This window comes from Puma concolor, chromosome C2, assembly GCF_028749965.1.
Source record: "Puma concolor isolate L17-30 chromosome C2, mPumCon1.1.hap2, whole genome shotgun sequence".
NCBI classification, from domain to species: domain Eukaryota; kingdom Metazoa; phylum Chordata; class Mammalia; order Carnivora; family Felidae; genus Puma; species Puma concolor.
Genome location: NC_141675.1, coordinates 74334446 through 74355467, shown reverse-complemented (window position 1 = coordinate 74355467; position 21022 = coordinate 74334446). Strand labels below are relative to the sequence as shown.

General features: G+C 43.2%; 1 long non-coding RNA gene and 1 pseudogene across 4 annotated transcripts in view; one reads left to right on the top strand and one right to left on the bottom strand.

The window, feature by feature from the left end:
* Positions 1 to 6813: 6813 nt before the first annotated feature.
* Positions 6814 to 21022, bottom strand: part of LOC147577321 (uncharacterized) — a 57300-nt gene continuing 43091 nt past the window's right edge. For 2 of the 4 annotated variants that reach the window (XR_015240145.1, XR_015240148.1), the window contains 2 exons: positions 20609 to 20819; positions 6815 to 7966 (listed from right to left, as the gene is read on the bottom strand). This is a non-coding gene — a long non-coding RNA (uncharacterized LOC147577321). Of the gene's footprint in view, positions 7967 to 20608; positions 20820 to 21022 lie in introns of all 4 variants that reach the window. The other 2 variants (XR_015240147.1, XR_015240146.1) reach the window with 2 other exon arrangements.
* LOC112850201 (glyceraldehyde-3-phosphate dehydrogenase pseudogene) lies at positions 18309 to 19441 on the top strand (annotated as a pseudogene).

Genomic DNA, 21022 nt, shown 5'->3' with positions numbered 1-21022 from the left:
GGTTGAGACAAAGGTCCCACTGAAGTCAAGAATACCACCAGGCACTGTGGGCAGGTAGACTCAATCCACATCTGCCATCTCAATCCTGAAGGAATCAGATCAGACAGTATGATTTTAAGAAGGAAGAGAAGTATTAGGCTATAAAGACAGCATTGGATACAACTTTGTGCTATTCTTTCTGAGATAACAATAACCTGGACAAAAATTCTTTTCCTTGAATCATCATTCTGTCTCTTCGCTTTCGTTGGAAATGATGAAACATTGCCACACTAACACACACTTCATCTTCTGGACACGATTGCTCTTTGTTGGTTTGACCTACTCTTTTCGTGCATAACAGTTGCAATTGTCTTCCCTTACTAGATCCTGATCCCAATGTTCAGAGGACTTTGGAGAATAGCTTAGCAATGAAGCTTACGAAAGAATAAGATCCCTTGAACAGGAACAACTAGAGTGTTGTGTAAAGTTTCATCGTGAAAATAAAGAGCACAACAAGCCCACTTTACCTTTTGGTTCGAAATTTCCATCACCATCTCCATTTCCTCATGAGTCATTGTCTTTCCAGTTTACCATTTTACCTTTGCCTAAACTCATAGATCCCATCTGCCTTGAAACCACCAAATGATGTCCCAAGTCTTTGAAAGATAACAATCCATGGTCCAGTGTGTGGTTCAGATACCAAGGCCCACGGCCAAGTCGCCTTCACACCGAGAAAGGCTAATTTCTTCACATTTCTTTTTCTGGCTGACTTCCTTCTGCTGCCTCAGTAGAAAAACGCACCCATTCAGAAAAAGCAAATTCTGTTGGATTAGGTCACGTTCTGGGGCCCAAGTTTAATCCTCTGACAGGAATATTTTAACTGATAAAAAGAACCATCCATTAGGTGAAAGTCCCTTACAAAGAAACCACCCCATTACACAGCGTGTCCTAGACCAGCTACCATCAGGTTAGGCATTCCTTCTGGACTTGGGATCAACAGGAATGGACCTGACGTCAAGATCAAATCCCACGGCAGGGCACAGTGAGTACCACCAGCCTACTCTCTGGATATAGCTGATAGGGAGTGCTAGCATCATTTCTGATTCAACCATTAGTGATGCTGAAACTGCTGCAAACGCACGTTGGTTTGGCATATGGTACTAAATGTTCTTCATTTTATACAGTGGGCAGAAGCCGGGTGAGATGAACAGGAGTGTATACACGCTATGGAATGAAATCCAGAAGAGCAAAGTACTTGCCTTCAATGGAGGAGACACGCTTATCATCCTGAAGCTTGATGTTGAACCCCAAACTGAAAAGATGGCATGCTCTGCTAGAAACCAAGCAAGCCACAGGCCCCCGAGACCTGCTCGGTTACATATCCACATATCAAATCCGAGAGGAAAATCTAGGTGATTCTTTCCTCTGGGGTGAGGGGGAGGAGGTGGGGGGCCCTAAGGTATATGGCCAGATACCAGAAGTTACTGAAAATATCTCCCCTGCTAACCCAGGTGAGAGGTGAAGCCAGAGAGTTTTTGTTTTATGGTGTGTGTGTTATCGGACAATATCTAAAAAGCGAAATACCTATAGTTGCTTAACTAAGGTCCCTGTTGTAACATTCCAAGTAACAACGAAAGTTACTTTGCATTTTAAAATAACTAAGTACAAATAAAATTCAAGCTTAAAAACAACTATTGCCACATAAGAAATGTCATAATTAACTGCCACTTGGTCACCAAAACTTCCTACTGATTTCTTCCCAAAGTCATAACTTTAGAGAGGTAACTAATCCCCTCAAAAAACTACTGTAGACATGTCTTACTCCCAGAGTCCACATATCTTCCCAATTAATGTAGGCGAAGGGTCTTATCCACTTTATCCTCCTCCTCCACTTGCTGCGCACAGCCTTCTTTTGTTACTAAAGGATTCCTGAATAGAATCGTCTATTCTGTGACCTTACAAAATTCAGATGTGCTGTTATGTTCTAGTCTCACAGTGACTGTCCCCAGATTTGGGGTGCCCTATTTCCTGTTTAGTTTCTGACACTGTCTACCTTCCTTACAGAGCTGATTAATCTCGGGTGCCTGGAATGAAGGCCATGAGGTCATGTAATATTAAGGCACCAAGAAAACTTCAATAAGTGGTTTAATGTATTTGCAGTGGCCAAAATTAGAACGGCTTCCTTTTCCTTTGATTTGACAGACTATTTTTGTGCTACAATTTACAGTTCTTCCCCCTCTAACAACTTGAGTTAATTTCTACTCTGCAAAAAGTCAGAAGCAAAGAAGCTAAAGCAAAGCTATGGATTGAGATAGATCTGGGTAGGTAAAAGTGCAACAGCAAAGAAAGGCAGAGTCGCTTTCTGGCTGTTTCTAGTGACTGAGGCACCCCTGGGTTATGAGCATCCTAGCAATGGCAACTAGAGAACTGAAGAGATGTGGAGACGTGTTCCGCAGTGGTGACAGTGGGGAGAGGCCCAGGAGTGGACTTCCAAGATGTAGGATAAAAGAAGAACCAGAAGCTGTGATGACCAATAAGCTTCTCCTCCTGCCAGAGCTAGTTAATGTGCTATCTAACCTTTCCAGTACCCCAGAAATAAGACCTTTTTTTTGGAATGTGCATTATACGTGCATGTCTTTTTTTATATACAATAAAATGTTTTTAGATTATACCATTCAAAATTACAAGCGTTGGGGCACTTGGGTGGTTCGCTCGGTTAAGCATCTGACTTCTGTTCAGGTCACGATCTCGCCCTTCCTGTGTTCGAGCCCCATGTCAGGCTCTGTGCTGACAGCTCAGAGCCTGGAGCCTGCTTCAGATGTTGTGCCTCCCTCTCTCTCTGCCCCTCCCCCACTCATGGCTCTGTCTCTGTCTCTCTAAAACTTTCTTTCCTTTCATTGAGGAAGTGACAGTCAAAGGCAGGTGTATCATGATGCTAATGAGGTTTGAGCTCCAGGACCCCTCATTTGCACAGGCCCCTTCGAAGGCTCTGGGAGCGGCCCTGGTAGTGTTCAGGTGGTCATGTGCTTTGGGCAATTTCAAAAAAAGATATCTAATCTTGATCAGTTAACACCCTGGTGTCTTTCCACTCTGACCTCCTTTCTGTCATGCTTCTCCTTGTTTCATTCAGCTGGCCTTAGAGTACGTGTATTTTTGAGATCCAGTTAAGGGGAAGTTAATCTGGGGAAATATTTTGTTTCATTTTAATAGGATGTATTTATATGGTTTGGTGGCCATCACGGTATAAAGAGGGGCTTCCCAGTTGATGCCTACCACTACTGTGCTGACTCACCCCACATCACAAAGCAAAGTTACGAGGCAGATATTGTTACATGAATGTGTCTTGCAGCAGCTGGCCCCAGCATTACCTGTGCAACGGAGGAGTAACACAGTTTCAAATTTATGAAACTAGAACGTGGTCTGTGGGAAATTTTCCGATTGTCAAACGTGTAAAATTGTGAGCGGAGGATGTGCTTCCCTTTGAGGTCTCCTCAAAATGAACATTCCCTCCCATCAGCAATATACTTGACAAGGTACGGTGGGAAATGTTTGGGTTCTGTGTTTGGCAGATGTGTTTGGGTTTGAATCTTCTCTTTTTGATATTTATAAACCTCAGTTTACTCTCCTGTAAGAAAGGAATAATAATATCTTTCCGAGTTACGATGGGAATAGCTACCGTTGAACATTTTGTCTGCCAGGCACTGGGCTTTACAACAACTCTGTGTGGTGGATACTGTTATTATTCCCATTTTACAGCTGAAGTTATCCAAGGTCATACAGTAAGTGGGAGGTGGCCTCCATATCTACCAGACTCTTCCATGAGGATACAAGATAGCATATGGAATGTTTCTAGCATAAACCAGGCAGAGTCATCATCCAATAAATGGTAGGGATTGTTATGAAACCCACCACAGATCTCTCTCCCTTCTGACTGTCTATTGTAGCAACAAGCTCAACTTCACAGCTTGCAGAACAGAGCTTTGCAGAACAGAGCTTGTCTCTGTTCCTTTCTCCTACATGGTTCCTTTCTCCACTAGCAGATGGCTTTGTGTTCTTAATTATTACTCTTAGCCAATCTATCTTATTTTTGGAATTAGATGATAAATTATTTTAAAAATACAAAAACACTATTATACCACATTAATGAAACTATTATGATTGTTGATATATTCACTAACATTCTCTACATGTTCTAAAGTTTTGTTATAAATCATTTGTATGCATGCATCATTTAAAATATTACATGTTTTCTAGACCTGCAATGATATTTTATAATTGACATTTCCTGAGTCACTACATAGCCTTTAGCCTTATTAAAAGTCTTTCTTCAACCAGAATACACTATTTAAATTTTGTAATTTGTGAAAAGGACATTACATACCATGCAGAGTGTTTCTCTACTTCTGTTCAGGCAGTCATTCATTCAACCAATATTTACTATTTACCATGTGCCAGATATTGTCCTCAGTTTTTAAAACTTGTTTGTACATGCAATTGTTATATAATTGTATTCAAGGTTTAAATATAAGTATATATGTTTTATATATATGTTTTTTAAAACACCATTTTTTTTCATTATTTTAAAACATTTTTCAGGTCTTCATAATTATCACTTTTGGTGGCTGTACAATGTTCCATTAAAAATATCTGCCATACTATGCCACTTATTAAACTATTCTTGGACATTTAAATAATGCATTACCATTGGAAAGAATGCTATAGTGAATATCTTCATAAATAAAACTCTTCTCATCTGTTGTATTATTTGTTTACATTAAATTCCTTTAAGTCAGGGGACTGAACTTTTTTTGTTTGTTTTGGGCAGCTATTGTCTTCCAAAGGACTTTAAGAATTCACGTTTTCATCAAATGTAAAGATATTGCAAACACTTGCATATTGTTACTTTAAAAATGTTTATTAGCACATGTAAAATAGTGCCTCCTTCTTCTTTAGCTTTGCATTTCTCTAATAATTTGTGAGGTTAAACATTTTTCTACTTCTTTCTAAAACAAGTTTATTAACTCTTAAATTGTCTACCACAGGGCTGTGTTAAGAGGACCAACACCAGCAATAACATGGATCAACACAGTGAGTGATAAGTACTGAATTAGGTCCATGTGGTGAATCTTCATATGAAGATTGTGATGGGGACCATGATGGGGAGAGTGTGAGTTGGAAAGGCTGTCCAAACCTGAGTTCATATCCTTCTTCTTCACTTGCCTGTTGGGAAAACCTGGACTTCAAGTCCATTGTGTATAAGATTGCATGAACAGTATAAAACATCAAAGGTTGTGATGAGGCTTAGGTAACTCTGAGGCAGAGACTGTATCCTTAGCACACAGCACAGGGCCTAACATGCAGTAGGTGCCCGATAAATATGTAAGCTCGGTGAAGTCCTGATAACACAGAAGTCCCCAGTAAACGCTAAACCTTAAGATATTTTCCCTGATCTCCTGGAACTAATAACCTGGATATGACAATAAGATATAAGAATAAAATCATAAGTTCTTTATGCAGATATTTTCACAGGGAAGGCTTTCCATATAGAAAGAGTACATTCTAGGAGAGTGCAGAGGACTCTTGATAGAAGTGAGATGAGAATAATCAACATGACTTGGTTTATCAAAAAGTGGGAATGTCCAGAATAGCCATATCCATAGGGAATAGACTGTGAAGTAATTGTTGCCAGAGACGGGGGAAGGGGGAACGAAAAGCAACTGCTAATGGGTATGGGATTTCTTTGGGGAGTAAAGAAAATATTATACACTTAAATAGTGGTGATAGTGGTACAACTTAGTAAATATACATAAAATCACTAAGTTGTGCATTTCAAAGGGGTGAATTTTATATGTGAATCACATCTAAAGAAAAAAATTAGAAGTATATTCTTTTCTGTGGCTTATAATTTAGAACCCATGCCAATTAAGCAAATTCTAAGGGAAGGTTAAATAAGGAATTTATTCAAAGGCTCTAATATTTTACTTTTGCATGTGACTCAGCCCCAAATTCAGAAGCTAGGAGAGTGGTTGAATAAATTTTGGTACCAATTGCCCCTATCATCAAGAAGAAACTGTAAACATGTCTTGTTATGCTTTCCTACCCCAAATTAGCTATTCGTTTCCTTGAATTAAAAAGTATAAAGATCACTATTTTCAATGAGCCTGGGTCTGTTTCATGCTTAACAGTGTCTTAGGAGTTGCTGAGAGCATATCATAGCAGAGGGCAACAGATCACAGCACCTTGATATTATTCACATAAAAGCTGATAATTCCTTGGGTAAAGAAGGTAGAGATGCCTTTACAAGGTCCCTTAACTACTCAATCAGAAAGCAAAAGAAGGCAGTTGAAGGTCGGACCACCACCAGCTTAACTATGTTTCTACTTTATAATTACTTTTTTTTCTGATGCTACCTTTTAAAATATCTTAGGTTACCTTTCTCTTGTCCTTCCAAATGTCTGAACAAATAATTTATTACTGCATAATTTAGTTATTTCAGTATGAAATGGTCAGAGAATGGGTATCTGTGATATTGCAATTTTATAATTAGACATACATATTTGGTTCTTGACACAGAGCTCCTAAAACCCATGGCATTTCATAAGTGAGGACAGTGACAAAGGTATCTTTTGTTATATTAATGAAGGGACTTTTGGACTGCCCTGTGAATTAGGGCTCGTTGCCTGTGGAATCAACCTTGTGATTCCAAGGTTACAACTTTTAGTCCCACTCCCCCCACCCCCCCACACCCCCCACCTCCAGGAGAGGGGAGGGGCTGGAGATTGAGTTCAATCACCAAAGGCCAATGACTTAATCAATCATGCCTGTGTAATGAGGCCTCCATAAAAATCCAAAAGGACTAGGTTTGAAGAGCTTCCGGGTGTGTGAACCCATGGCAGTTTGGGGTGGGTGACTTGCTCTGGAAGGACACGGAAGCTTTAAGCCTTTTTTCCGAACGTCGTCCTGTAGGTCTTTCCATCTGGCTGCTCCTGAGTTGTACCTTTCTTGATAAAGTGGTAACCTAGTAAGTAAAATGTTTCTGACTTCTATGAGCAGCTCCAGCAAATTAATCAAAACCAAGGAGGGGGGACACCTGGGTGGCTCAGTCGGTGAAGCGTCCCACTTCGGCTCAGGTCAGGATCTTCCGGTTCGTGAGATCAAGCCCCACATCAGGCTCTGTGCTGACAGCTGAGAGCCCAGAGCCTGCTTCAGATTCTGTCTCCCTCTCTCTCTGCCTCTCCCTCACTTGTGCACTCGCTCTCTCTCGCTCTCTCTCTCTCTCTCAAAAATAAATATTAAAATAAAATAGAATGAAAAAATGAGGGTGTCATGGGAACCTCTGAGTCTGTCAGAAGCAAAAGTAGCAAGCCTAGACTTGCCAAAAGCTATTCGAAGTGGAGGGCAGTCTTGTGGGACTATCTCTGTAGAGACAGCATGAGAAACCTATTGAGTTGAGTTGTAGGATGCCTAGCGGGTGTTGGAGCATTGCTTGGTGTGAGGGGAAAAATTCACACGTTGGAACTAGGTGCAGAACCCTTAGTGTCATATGCCCAAAACAACTACACATAGTCTAATCGTATATTAATTGGTATTAACCAATAGCATTTTTCTGCTGAAAATTCAAAAGAGATTTATTTTAGCTGTATCTGTTCCAAAATGTAATAAGTTTATGTGAACAATCACGTGAAGAACATAATTGCATGATATACACACAGTGCCGTGTATCAGACACGGTGGCAAACATCGGACTGCAATGTGTTAAGTGTCAACTTATCCTAAAGTTGTTCCGTAATAAGTGAAAAATGTGATTTGTCTCCTTGTTGTGTGGTTTCTTTCGCTGCACGTTCTCCAGCTGTTACTTGCTTGATGGCACTCAGGATACCTGGCTAGACACTCTTGAAGTTGTAAGTCAAACATGGAGGAATCAGTCTGGCTTGGGTTTCCTGCTTGAGCCAACAGGAAGTAAAAATTAGTCCTCTGCTGTTTTGTCCTATTTAAAGGTTAAAAAAAAAAAAAAATCATATATGTGGGAAGCAACCAAAAGCCTTCTGCTAAAACAACTGATAAAACCTACACGATAAGTAATGACTTAAAATGTTAAATGGATTTTTTCCCCTTAACAAACTCAGAGTAGTTTAATCCTAAAGTGCATGTATCAGAGAGGAATAAACACGTGCTCAGTTGAATCTGAGGGTTGATAGAGGGTCCAAACTGGTAGAGAAAAAATATCCATATTGCCCTGTTTCCACTTTATTGTAGTCCATAAGATTCCTCAAAAAATTAAAAATAAACTACCCTACGACCCAGCAATTGCACTACAAGGTATTTATCCAAGGGATACGGGTATGCTGTTTCGAAGGGGCAAATGCACCCCAATGTTTATAGCAGTGCTATCAACAATAGCCAAAGTATGGAAAGAGCCCAAATGTCCATTGATGGATGAATGGATAAAGAAGATGTGGTATATATATACACAATGGAGTATTACTCAGCAATCAAAAAGAAGGAAATCTTGCTATTTGCAACTACATGGATGGAACTAGAGGGTATTATGCTAAGCGAAATTAGTCAGAGAAAGACAAATATCATATGATTTCACTCATATGAGGACTTTAGGACACAGAACAGAGAAACACAAGAGAAGGGAAGCAAAAATAATATAAAAACAGGGAGGAGACAAAAACATAAGAGACTCTTAAATATGGAGAATAAACAGAGGGTTGCTGGATGGGTTGTGGGAGGGGGGGTTGGGCTAAATGGGCAATGGGCATTAAGGAATCTATTCCTGAAATCACTGTTGCACCACTTGCTAACTAACCTGGGTGTAAATTAAACAATAAATAAATTTAAAAATATATGGTAGGCCATAGGAGATTATAGTGAATGTTCCTTTTAGTGGAAGTTTCTTTCAACTCTTGCTACTTAACAAAAGGAAGCTTACCTCTAAGAAGCCAAGATTTGGGAAAGGTTTGTCTGCTCACATCAAGACCCCCTCCCTTGTTTTATTCTTATTTTTTCTGTCTTTGAACACTCAGAAGCTCTACTCCCTGTCCAACACACTAAGAATGAAATGGTATTAAGATCAGAAAGCTCTGGAAGCCAGGTCACTGATACCAGGCATTGGTTCCAGAAATGAATGGATGAGGTTCTCAGAGGGAAGTTACCCCAAGTTTGAGCTATTCTAGAACAGTCATTTCTAGACTGGCATTTCTCCTAGCAAAACCTAACCTTTGAATGGAGAGAGATTGTTCCCATCTGTCCCCACCTGTTCTTTCACTTCCCATCTCTTCTTCCACCTCTTGAAAGCCGTGGCTGGGAAAAAAACCTCAAAAAAAGGGGAAGTCTTCAGAGTAAGGAAACCCTTCCAGTTTGCTTTTTTTCCTGATTGGCTGAGTTGGTTTGGGAAGAGAAAAAGAAAACAACAAAACTGTCCTATTCAATTAAAGAGCTAAGGATTTAAACACTGGCTCAGTTCATTTGTCCCTGAATAAATTACTAAACCCCTCGGGCCTCGGGTTCCTGATCTGTTAAATGGGCATAAAATATACGTCCTTGCTGGTTTACCCTGAGGAAAGTATCTGACACATAAGTGCTTAATAAATGGTGTTGGCCTTCCTGTGTGTTCTGGGAGGTGGTTTAGGTTGTGGCTGGGAGGAAAGGGAGCTTTGCCTCTAGCCTCTGCCCAATCACGGTGTCAGATGAATGTCCTGGGTGATCCCAAAGGCAGTTTCAGTTCATTAGGCACACTTTGTGAAAGGGGTTCACAAGAGCTCAATTAAAAATGTCAGATGATACCAGCTTGTTCAGGGATCTCTCCATAACACTTTGAGGGGTTCCTTTAAATCAGGACATTATAAAAATACTAGAGGATTTTTACGATGGACAAATTCACACTGTAGAACAAAGTATACCCAATTTTGAAATAAACTTAGATATAACTATGTATATAATTATATCTGCAATTCATGTTTTTTTTTAAAAATTTTTTTTTCAACGTTTATTTATTTTTTGGGACAGAGAGAGACAGAATATGAATGGGGGAGGGGCAGAGAGAGAGGGAGACACAGAATCGGAAACAGGCTCCAGGCTCCGAGCCATCAGCCCAGAGCCTGACGCGGGGCTCGAACTCACGGACCGTGAGATCGTGACCTGGCTGAAGTCGGACGCTTAACCGACTGCGCCACCCAGGCGCCCCTGCAATTCATGTTTTTATTATAATTCAGCCTTTACTGATACAAAGATGGCAAAAATGAAATGAAATGAAAAACTGTTTAATCGGTAGGTGAAAGTAGAACAAAAATGTAAATCAAGGTGGAGCAGCATCCTCAGCCACATGTTCACACTTCCGATTTTAGAGAATTGTAACGTTGCCAGTTTGAGCGAGGCCCCCTTAACAATCCCACAGTCCGGCCAATCACCTGAAGCATGTCATCACTTTAGATGCACGTGAAGATTACAGTCACTTGTTTCCTGATTACCCAGGTCACTTTTTAAAAGCATTTTATTTACTTTTTTGTATACATACCCACATATAAAGATAAATTGATATAAATGGCACCATACACATGCGTCTTCAGTCCCTTTCTTCTCTTACATTATGGCCTGTGCCAGCCCTTGTCTCCCGCCCACTTTGCTCAACAAAATAACTTAGATTAGCAACTCCATCTATCCTTCTATAAATGAGACCACCTTACACAAAATCCAAAGATGCCCTGGTCTCTACAGCTTCAGCCTAATCTTTCTCCACCTTCTACATCAAGAACTAAGTTGTATGATGTTCGACATGCTACTAGAAAGATAAACCAATATACCGTAGAACTATTTTCAAAAGCGAAGTTGAGATAAATGGACTTATCAGTCTTTGGTTAAGCTTGGTGCTTTGCATGTAGCACGTTGTCAGTAAAATCTTGATTCTGGAACTATTTCTAGTTTTTACTTGTTTCCCCCACCCCCCGCCCCCCTTCTTGGTACCACTCTGTCTACAGGGATGAATTTTCAGAGGTTTCTGGGTAAAAATTTTAGCCAAGACATATGTATGTTCTGGGGGGGGGGGGGGGGGTGGGCACATACACCCTGAAGGTCAAAGGAAAGAGTGGAGGCAGGGTGCGATCGGCCACCGTGAATGGATGTTTGAGTTACCAAGAAAAATGGGCCAGAGGTTCCATCCAACACCTGCAAACCAATTGCCACGTATTAATGTCTCAGTTGACATCAAAGATCTTATTTAGTGCCTTATTTGGCTTAGTGTCATAAGAAAAGACCCAGCGAAGTAATGAGCCCCTCAAGTCTCCCGCTTCATATCTTTTTAAAAAAATCATTTCTGGGGCGCCTGGGTGGCTCGGTCGGTTAAGCGTCCGACTTCGGCTCAGGTCATGATCTCACGGTCCGTGAGTTCGAGCCCCGCGTCGGGCTCTGTGCTGACAGCTCAGAGCCTGGAGCCTGTTTCAGATTCTGTGTCTCCCTCTCTCTCTGCCCCTCCCCTGTTCATGCTCTGTCTCTCTCTGTCTCAAAAATAAATAAATGTTAAAAAAAAAAAATTAAAAAAATCATTTCTTGGGTTTTTTTTTAACATTCATTTTTAAAAGAAATAAAGATGGAGTGTGCAGACAGAGAGGGGACACAGAATCCGAAGCAGGCTCTGTCAGCACAGAGTCCGATGCAGGGCTCAAACCCACGAACCGTGAAATCATGACCTGAGCCGAAGTTGGTCCCTTAACTGACTACGCCACCCAGGTGTCCCTCCCACTTCACACCTTAAAGCTTCTTCTTAGGGTCTCCTTTCCTCTCTGAGGTTGCCAGGGCCCAGAAGGTCTCTCCTCGTTCCCCATTAAAACTGCTTCAAAGAAAAAACCAGAGGGACACATTCACACTAATATCATATCATAAATGAATAATAAGAGAACTTCAACATACATACCAGTATTGTTTGCAATTTTATAAAAACCAAAGCATTATTTTTAAAAAGAAAAATCCAATAGGGTAGTTTTAAGGATAATAGAAACACAGGAAGAAGTCCTGCAGAGCCTTTCTGGCACTCCTGAGTGCATACATAAGCCTCCATAGAAGGTGGCCCTGAGAAACCATTACGAAGAGCACAGGGCTAGAGTCAAGAAAAGCTGCTGGCGTGGTTCCAGCTCAGCCATGCACCAGACATTGGAACTTAACAAGTCACTTCACTGTCTAGGCCCCAGTTTCCTCATTTGTAAAGTGAAGGTCTTGAACTAGATCACTTCGAAGTCACTTCCAGCTCCAACATGCTGGGATTCTAGGATTATAATGGCCCTTTTGAGTGGACCACATTATCTGGATTTAAAAGAGATAGCATGCTTGCCATGATACCATAAAGGACTTCTTGGCAAATCCAGAATGGAAAGCTTCTTTTCTGCACAGAACCCACCCCTCCACCCCCTCCCACCCTTAAGGTGGAGAGCATGACTCAAGGAAAATTTGAACTCCAGTTCAACACAAGTGTTGATCAATGACGTGCTATCTCATAAGACTGTTGCACTTGTTCTCAGTTTTCTGTCTATAAAAACAAAGTTTACACTAATGACAGGGTGATCTTTTTTTTTTATAATTTTTTTTTTTAACGTTTATTTATTTTTGAGACAGAGAGAGACAGAGCATGAACGGGGGAGGGGCAGAGAGAGAGGGAGACACAGAATCGGAAGCAGGCTCCAGGCTCTGAGCCATCAGCCCAGAGCCCGACGCAGGGCTCGAACTCACGGACCGCGAGATCGTGACCTGAGCTGAAGTCTGACGCTTAACCGACTGAGCCACCCAGGCGCCCCGACAGGGTGATCTTTTTAAATATGAAAAGCTGACCATGCCACCCCCTGCTCAATCATCTGGTAGTTTCTCATCACCTACTGTAGCAAACACTGTCAGTTGCCAACTCAGCAGCCATTTGTCCTGTTCCCCCTACTTTTTCTCAGAGGCCCAAATTTGTTCCAATATTCTCTACCTGGCCATGTACTTCAGAAGAAGTGGGTCTATCTCCTCCAGGGGGTGAGTCCAGGTCTGTCTGAGCCAGTCATGGTGGTTGCATTCCCCTTGCCAGTGAATGGTTTAGGGTTGGGCATGTAATGCAGTTTTGGCCACTGAGGCATGGGGATTAGTCTGCCAGGGGAGCATCTTAAGAAAGATTTTCCTCCCTGATTAGAAAGACACAGATCAAGTCAGAAAGCAAACAAACAAACCTCTCTTCCTCTTTGGTCATCTTGCGATCCAAAGAAGAAGCAGTCTGAGGATAAAGGATCATACCAAGAATGGCAGAGCAAAAAAGTGGAAAGAGCCTAGGTCCTTAATGACAGAGTTGAGCCACTGAATTCAGCCATCTTAGAACCTCCTGCCTTTAAGCACATTATATATGCTAATCAATTTTCTTCAGTGTTTAAGTCAGTAGTGTTGGAGGTTTCCATTCGTGCAGATGAACACATGCTAATACATCTACAGTGCAAAACTAGCATATAGTTTTTGGTACACATAGCCCTTCATGATCTAATTGCCTCATCTCAGTCACCATCCATGAGGCTCTAGTCACCCTAGCCTATGCCTAGCATGCCCACCTCCAAATTGTGCACCCTCATAAACACCACTACTCATCTTTCAAGTTCCAACAAAAGTATCTCCTCCTTTTTAAAATTTTGCTTAACTTCCTCGGTCAGCTCTGCTGTACCGATTTCCAGCAGTGTTTCGTACATGCCTCCATTATATTGTTACCATTTGCATGCCAGTCGACCACACTAGACTGTGAACTTCTTGAGGGCAGGGGCCTCCAGGGCCTGTTTCTCTTATATTACCAGTCCCTGAGCATATTTCTGACTCATGGGCATGCTGAATGAATGTAACACCTGACTTTACCTATCATTTTAGGAATAGAGCTCACCCTTAATTTGGAAAGTTTAATTCCTGTCTATCTCAGTGTGGGCCTTGCCCTGACTCAAATGCACAGAGGTCTGAGTAATTGAAATGTCTGAGACAACATAACCACCAGTTCCTGAGACCTTCACAGACTATGAGTGGTGGCTCTGGAGTTAGTTATGTTTGACAGTCTGACAATCAATCATGTTCTCTTCATTAAAAGAAATGAACAATGGAGGGAAATGTGCCCACTCCATTTGGGGAGTAGACGAATCCTATCCTATAACTCAGCTTCGACATGAAGAAGTGCTAAGGCATAGCGAGCTACCTCGGTGATCCATCCAGCGTGAGGACATCAGGGCAGGCTAATATTTTAGAGTGACCAAAATTCGTATGAAGGAAATGTGGAACAGGGAGACTTCAGACCACAAATCCAAAACCTAAATCGGTTCCGCTTAAGCTTTCCTCTATGTTGAGAAACTGCCTCGCGGAGATCGGACACCGTCTTCCACACCAGCCTGCGCTCTGCTGTTCTCTGTCCCCTCCACACACACCACACATATACGAACATTGGGCGCTACCTACCATTCAACGTCTTTCTGTAAATAGCAGCAGCTCCACTGAGTAACCATTTAAAAGTTCACATCTGCCCAGGGGTAAAACAAATGACACACCCTGCAATGCACAAGATAAGCCAGAGAACTGGAACACACCATTTCAGCAATTCCCTATTCAGGCCCAAAGCATTCTTTTGGGAATGCAGATCACCTTTAGCGGGACAGGGGGCGAACAATTACACTAGGGGTGCGATGACTCATTTAAACAGCATAATTCAAATATCTTATTCATGTTGCAATATAATCCAACTCCTGAGGGGTTGCTACACTCCTTGAAGGAAAGAAAAAAAAAGTGATAAAGGAGAAAATGCAGAGCAATGACATGGCGGGGTAGGCAGGTACCGGAGGCTGAAGGGAGTCAGGGTGAGCGGGATGCTGGCCGCCCACTAGCTTTCACGGAGCAAATAGGGAAATTCCCCTCTACTGTTCCCGGAGTTGTGGGGCCCCACTGACCGCTTACACTGTGTATGGGAAAAACATGAATGCTAGTCCGGAGTCATTCGATCATCAAAACGTGCTGAGTACCTACTATGCGCTAGCATCGGGGGTGCAAAGAGAAGACAAAATTCCTCCCCCGGAAATAGCTCTCCCAATAGTAGGGAAGGTAGACAAAACAGTGTGACCAGCGCTAAAACAGAGAGGGAGAAAAGACACTTGCCGGGAGACAGTGAATTCTAGCTGAGAGTGCTGACGCAGGCCTCACAGGACGCGTGCTTAAAATGCCTTGAAAGAGGAGTAAGAAGGGTCTCTCCTGGGCCTACACAAGGCTCACAAACAAGGTAATGTGTCAAACGACAAGTTGCTGGGAGTAGTCTGGAGTGTGTGTGTCAGATACACACAGCAGGGCAGGGTGAGGGGCCGCGTTTACATCTAGGCCCAAGCCCAACCTGCCTTATTTCCCCCCTCTGGCTGCTCCTGACTCACTCTCACATCCCTAAACACCACTCCCAGGCCTTTCTGGGCCTTCCCTCCTGAACACGTGCCCTGCCCTCTGCCTCCAATTTCCCTCACCCTGTTCCCTTCTCTGCCTGGACATTTCATCTCTGTGTGAAGCCTCCCCACATCCTTGGGCAGAGCAAGGTGCTTGTCCTTCTGTCCCTCTGCCCACCTCCTTTTGGCCACTTGGTAGGATGGACTATGTTTCTACTTTAAAAAGGCATAGACACAGTCCCTGCCTTCAGGGAGTTTGGGAACCAAAAGCCCTGAAACACAGAGCAAGACACAAGCCACAAGTGCAGCCCCCAGTGCCCAGATGATCACCACAAGCTGAGCTGGCTTGTTATGACAAAGGTGCAGGGACCGAGAGCCATATCCTTAAGAGAGCTCCACTCTGCCCATGGCCCTCAATCAAGCCTTTTGATTCCAGTATCTCTCACTGCGTTGTCTCAATCCATGACCTCAATTTTGTTTCATCCCTTTACTCCTCCATTTCGGAGATTGCTCTGTTCTTCTCCTGCCCCACAACCAGCTGTCCAGAAACAACATGATAACAAGAAAGAGCACAAGCTGTGACTTCACCCAGAGCTAGACTTGCCTCCCAGCTGCAGCAACCCAATGACTTGCTGTGAATTGAAGGAGATGACAGCATTTAACTGCTCCAAGACATGGTAAGCACTCAACAATCCACAACTCCCGTGGCTGTTGATTAGCCTTGGGGTCATCCATCATTGCATCCACCTCCAAGCTTCATATCTACTGTCTTTTGAGTTCCAACAATTTTCTCCCCTCCCTCTCCTCTCCAACCTGTCCCTTATCCTTCAGCAACAGTGACAGATCCTATATAACTGTAGGACCCTACAAGCTTCATAGAGGAGGTGGCTTGGATGATGGGTCTAAAAGACAAGTAGCCTTGGGATCTGTGGATCTGACAAGAAGAGGGCATACCAGAAAGTGGGAAATGGTGAATAAAGACAGAGACAGAAAAGTATGTATCTAGAGTTCTTGTAGGGGAACGTAGGGTCTCTGGTGTGGCTGGATGGTGGGGTCAATGCCAGAGATATTAGAGGTCAAGATAGAGGCTGGGACCATCATCTGCAGTTTCGGGGAAACCACAAGCATGGATTTGTGGGGGTGGGGAGGGGGCAGCAGGCTGTAGGGTGACTGTATATGAGATGCATTGGGAAGAAAGAGACCCAAGATACAGGTCGCTCCTCAGGGGTGACCCTCATGTCATACAAAACACACAAAATCGGAAGCCCTGAGCTCCAAGATCTGCAACCAATGAAGTGAGCCATCTTGGGACTTCAGTTGGCTCATTGGCAAAATGAAAAGCTGGACTTTCCTGTGGAGTTACCCAAGTTCAAATACCAGCCTGGCCACTTATCAGAACAAAAAGATCTTGGGTAAAGTCTTGAATATTTTGATGTCTTCATTTCCCTCATCTGTAAAATGATGGCAAGGGCCCTACTTTCCTTATGGTGCTGCTGCAAAGACAAAGCATAGACAACCATATTGGCATGAGATAGTAATTTAAAAAGGAAAAGATCTGACTGTTAAAAGTCCTTCCAGCTTAAAAAGAAAAAAAAAAAAAAAAAAAAAGATTCACAGTCCCTCCTATGACAGTCCTATCCTATTCAGAAAAAATCCTGGAACCTAATCTGGGCTAGTCTGGGGTACAACATGAAAATTTCCTTCTGATCCATTAAAAAAAAAATTGCATCCTTAATGATCCTTTCCAGATTGTCTTCAGAAAATGAAAATGTATCATTAGGAAGTTAGAAAAGAAATTGTAAAAGTCTTGGAAATAATAAAACTCAGTTAAGCCTTTGATTTCTAACTCAGACTTGGCCTGCATTTAGAAGAGGAAGGGCTATCAAACAGGTATGCAGGCACACCACTTGTGTCTTCCCGTGACTCATGGAGACTCTGGAAAGCAAACAGACCACAAAACTATAACCAAGTGCTTGCTCAAGTCCACCAAACCTTATATGTCCCCAAATTTGTCTGTGACAGGTCAGTTTTGACCCCTTCCAGAATCTGAGAACCAAAAAGATGATCTATTTCAAGACTCTGACCAAGAAGGTCCTGTTTAAGTTCTTAAAAAAAAAAATCCCAAGAGTAAAAAAAAAATTACCAAGTGTTACTAGTCCTATTCCACCCTTCACATACCTTACTTACTCACCATTAGGAAAACATTTATCACACTAGTGGGTTTCTAGATGTCTGTCTCCCCAGAGACTGAACATAAGGATATATCTACTTCATGTTTCACTCCCAGTGCCTCCTGTATGACCGTCACCATACCTACTATATTTTCAACCCCTGTGATCCAGGGCAGCCTGAAACCACAGTGCATATTCTTGCAATTACACCTATCGCATCCCAAAGGACTGAAGGAAAAAATACCTGGAATACATGAGCGAATGAGCATTCACATCCCATGCCATTCTTTCCACCCCAAATACCCTTTCCTTTCATTTTTGAGACTTCTCAAGTCTCCTCTGGAAGGCATTTCCTTATTGATCCCCACTCACTTCTGACTGTGTCTCGCCACTGTGCCTCTCTCAGCAGTTAGCACTCAATGTGTGTTACAGGAATTCTCACCTCTTTCACTCTGAAGCAATGTGCTACATTGAGTAGGCTCTCTCTGAGCTTTGCCCTTTTGGCTCTCCTTCTACTTCATCTACTCAAAAAGTCCCCACTTCTTAAGCCTCCTTCTTCCTGCCCTCCTTTCCCACAGATGAAACATCTTTGAGGTGGACAGAGCAGGGCACAGGTCAGAGATTCTCACCTGACTATTCATCAGAATCATCTACAGAGGTTAAAAAATAACAGACGGGGGCTCTCTGCGCCTCTCCATTCAATAGACTGCGGCATCTTCTTGTGCAGTGCCGGCTGCATCCTCAAGACATGATGGTGGAGGTCAGAGTGAACAGATTTGACCTTATTGGGTACCTTGTTACCAGGGCTGCTTTTAAATCTGGCAAAGTAAATATTGTCATCACAAATGACTTTTTGTTGACCTCAACTACATGGTCTATGTGTTCCAGTATGATCTCACCCATGACAAATTCAATGGCACAGTCAAGGCTGAGAATGTGGAACCCGTCATCAACAGAAAGCCCATCTCCGTCTTCTAAGAGAAAGTTCCCGACAACATCATGGGGTGATGCTGGTGCCGCATATGTTGTGGAGTCTGCTGGTGTCTTCACTACCATGGAGGAAGCTGGAGCTCACTTGAAAGGTAGAGCTAAGAGGGTCATCATCTCTGCCCATCCTGCTGATGCCCTCATGGTTGTGATGGGCGTGAGCCATGAGAAGTATGACAACTCTCTCAAGATTGTCAGCAATGCCTCCCGTACCACCAACTGCTTGGACCCTCAGGCCATGTTCATCCATGGCAACTCTGGCACCGTGGAGGGACTCGTGACCACAGTCCATGCCATCAGTGCCACCCAGAAGACTGTCAATGGCCCCTCTGGGAAGCTGTGGTGTGATGACTGAGGAGGGGCCCAGAACGGCATCCCTGCTTCTACTGGCACCGCCATGGCTGTGGGCAAGATCATCCTTGAGCTGAATGGGAAGCTCACTGACATGGCTTTCCATGCCTCCACCCTCAACATGTCAGTTGTGGATCGGACCTGCCACCTGGAGAAAGATGCCAAATACAATGACATCAAGAGATGGTGGAGCAGGCATCGGAGGGCTCCCTCAAGGGCATCCTGGGCTACACTGGCCAGGTTGTCTCTTGCAAGTTCAACAGTGACACCCACTCTTCCACCTTTGATGCCGGGGCTGCATTGCCCTCAATGGCCACTTTGTCAAGTTCATTTCCTGGTATAATAATGAATTTGGCTAAGGCAACTGGGTGGTAGATTTTGTGGTCCAGATGGCCTCCAAAGAGTAAGAGCCCCCTGGATCACCAGTCCCAGCAAGAGTAAGAGGAAAAGAGAAGCCCTCAGCTGCTGGGGAGTCCTTGCCCCAACCCATCCCCCAACACACTGAAAATATCCTGACCTCTATATGGTTTCCATCCCAGACCCCTTGATAAAGGGGAGGGGCTTGGGGAGACCTGCCTTGTCATGTGCCATTAATAAATACCCAGCCAAAAAGAAAGAGAGAGAGAGAGAGAGGAAAATAACAGATGGGCATGTGAGATCATTGCTTTCTAGAAGGAAACAGATCACAAGTCACTGTTGGAAGTGTTTGTGGAAGGAAGGACTGAAAGCTGGATGGAAGGGGCAGACACTTTCTTTTCTGTACTGTGAATTTTTACTTTGGGCATGCATGTCATTTAATTTTCTTAAAAATGGAAAAAACAGATCCTCAAGGTCTATTCCCAGATACGATTATTTAGTATATCCAGGAAAGGGCCTTGGCATCGGTATTTTATTTAAAATTTGGGTGATTTTTATGCAAAGGCAGAATTGGGGCCCAAGGGAGAGAAAGAGGGTGTTTATGTGTTGTGTAGGTGTGAATGCACATGTGATTCTGTGTGGCAGGGAGGGGGTTGGGGGCAGGATTCCACAACTGAAAAATTCCTTCAATATTCCTTGCCTAGACGTTTCCTGAGCCTTCTCCCCAGAAGCCAGATGAGACAGTGGGCTCAATTGCTTCCCCCTAAGGAAAGGCCAGAATGAAGCTTGCTCCCTATTGGAGGGCGAGTAGTGAATGGTGACAAGTGTGGACTCAGGAGCCAGGCAACCCATGTTTAAGACCTGGCCCTAACTGTGCATCCAGGAACTTCTCTCTGCCTTCGTGTCCTCATTTAGTGTTGTGTGAACATGACACATGTTGCTATATCCAGAGTACTTAGAGCCAGGCTTGGCATGGGAAAAGCACAGTGCAATCACTATTAGCACAAACAGGTGACAGGTGAGCCCCTCGTTATCATGAAAGTTGAAGCAGATCACCCCCTTCGTCATCTGTGCCCCTGTGGTGCCATATTGCTGCCCTGTGGAATCACACCATAATGCCATTGTTTGGTTATATGCCTGTCTGCATTACTGGGATGTTACTGCCCTAAGGGAGACCCTGCTGCCCCTTTAATATTTTGTTGTCCCTTGGACATAGAGCAGTGGCCTTTGAGTGCCTGTAAAGCATGCCAAGGAAGTAGCCACTTAGTTACAAAGCTCCAGCATCCCTTTCTTCCAGAAAGCCATTCTTGACCTAGCTGAGTTTAACTATCTCCTGCTCTCTGTCCATGGACTCACCTCCTGGTAGCATGTCAACATTTCACCACCTTAGGCTGAGATTCCATCTCTCTTTCCAGGTGAGGGCTCCTTGGCGATAAGCCTTTTCTTCTCCTGTGTTACACACTTCCAGATTTCGGTGCATTTCTTGGCATACAGCAGGAGTGCAATAAATGTCTGTTGAGTCAGACTGCTGTTCTCATCTGACCCCAGCTGACACTCTCTGCAACCCCTACAGAAAGCAACCAAGGTGTTAACTTGATGTATAGTCTCCATATCAATGTGGGTGGGGTGGGGTGGGGTGGGGTGGGGTGGAGGTAGAAAGTGGGTTTCTCTCCAAGAGAAGCATTTTTTTAGTAAACAGTCTGCAGATACTTGAAAAAGAGGAACATGTTGTGCCCTGGTTCTAAAATCCTAGGTAATTATACTTCATCG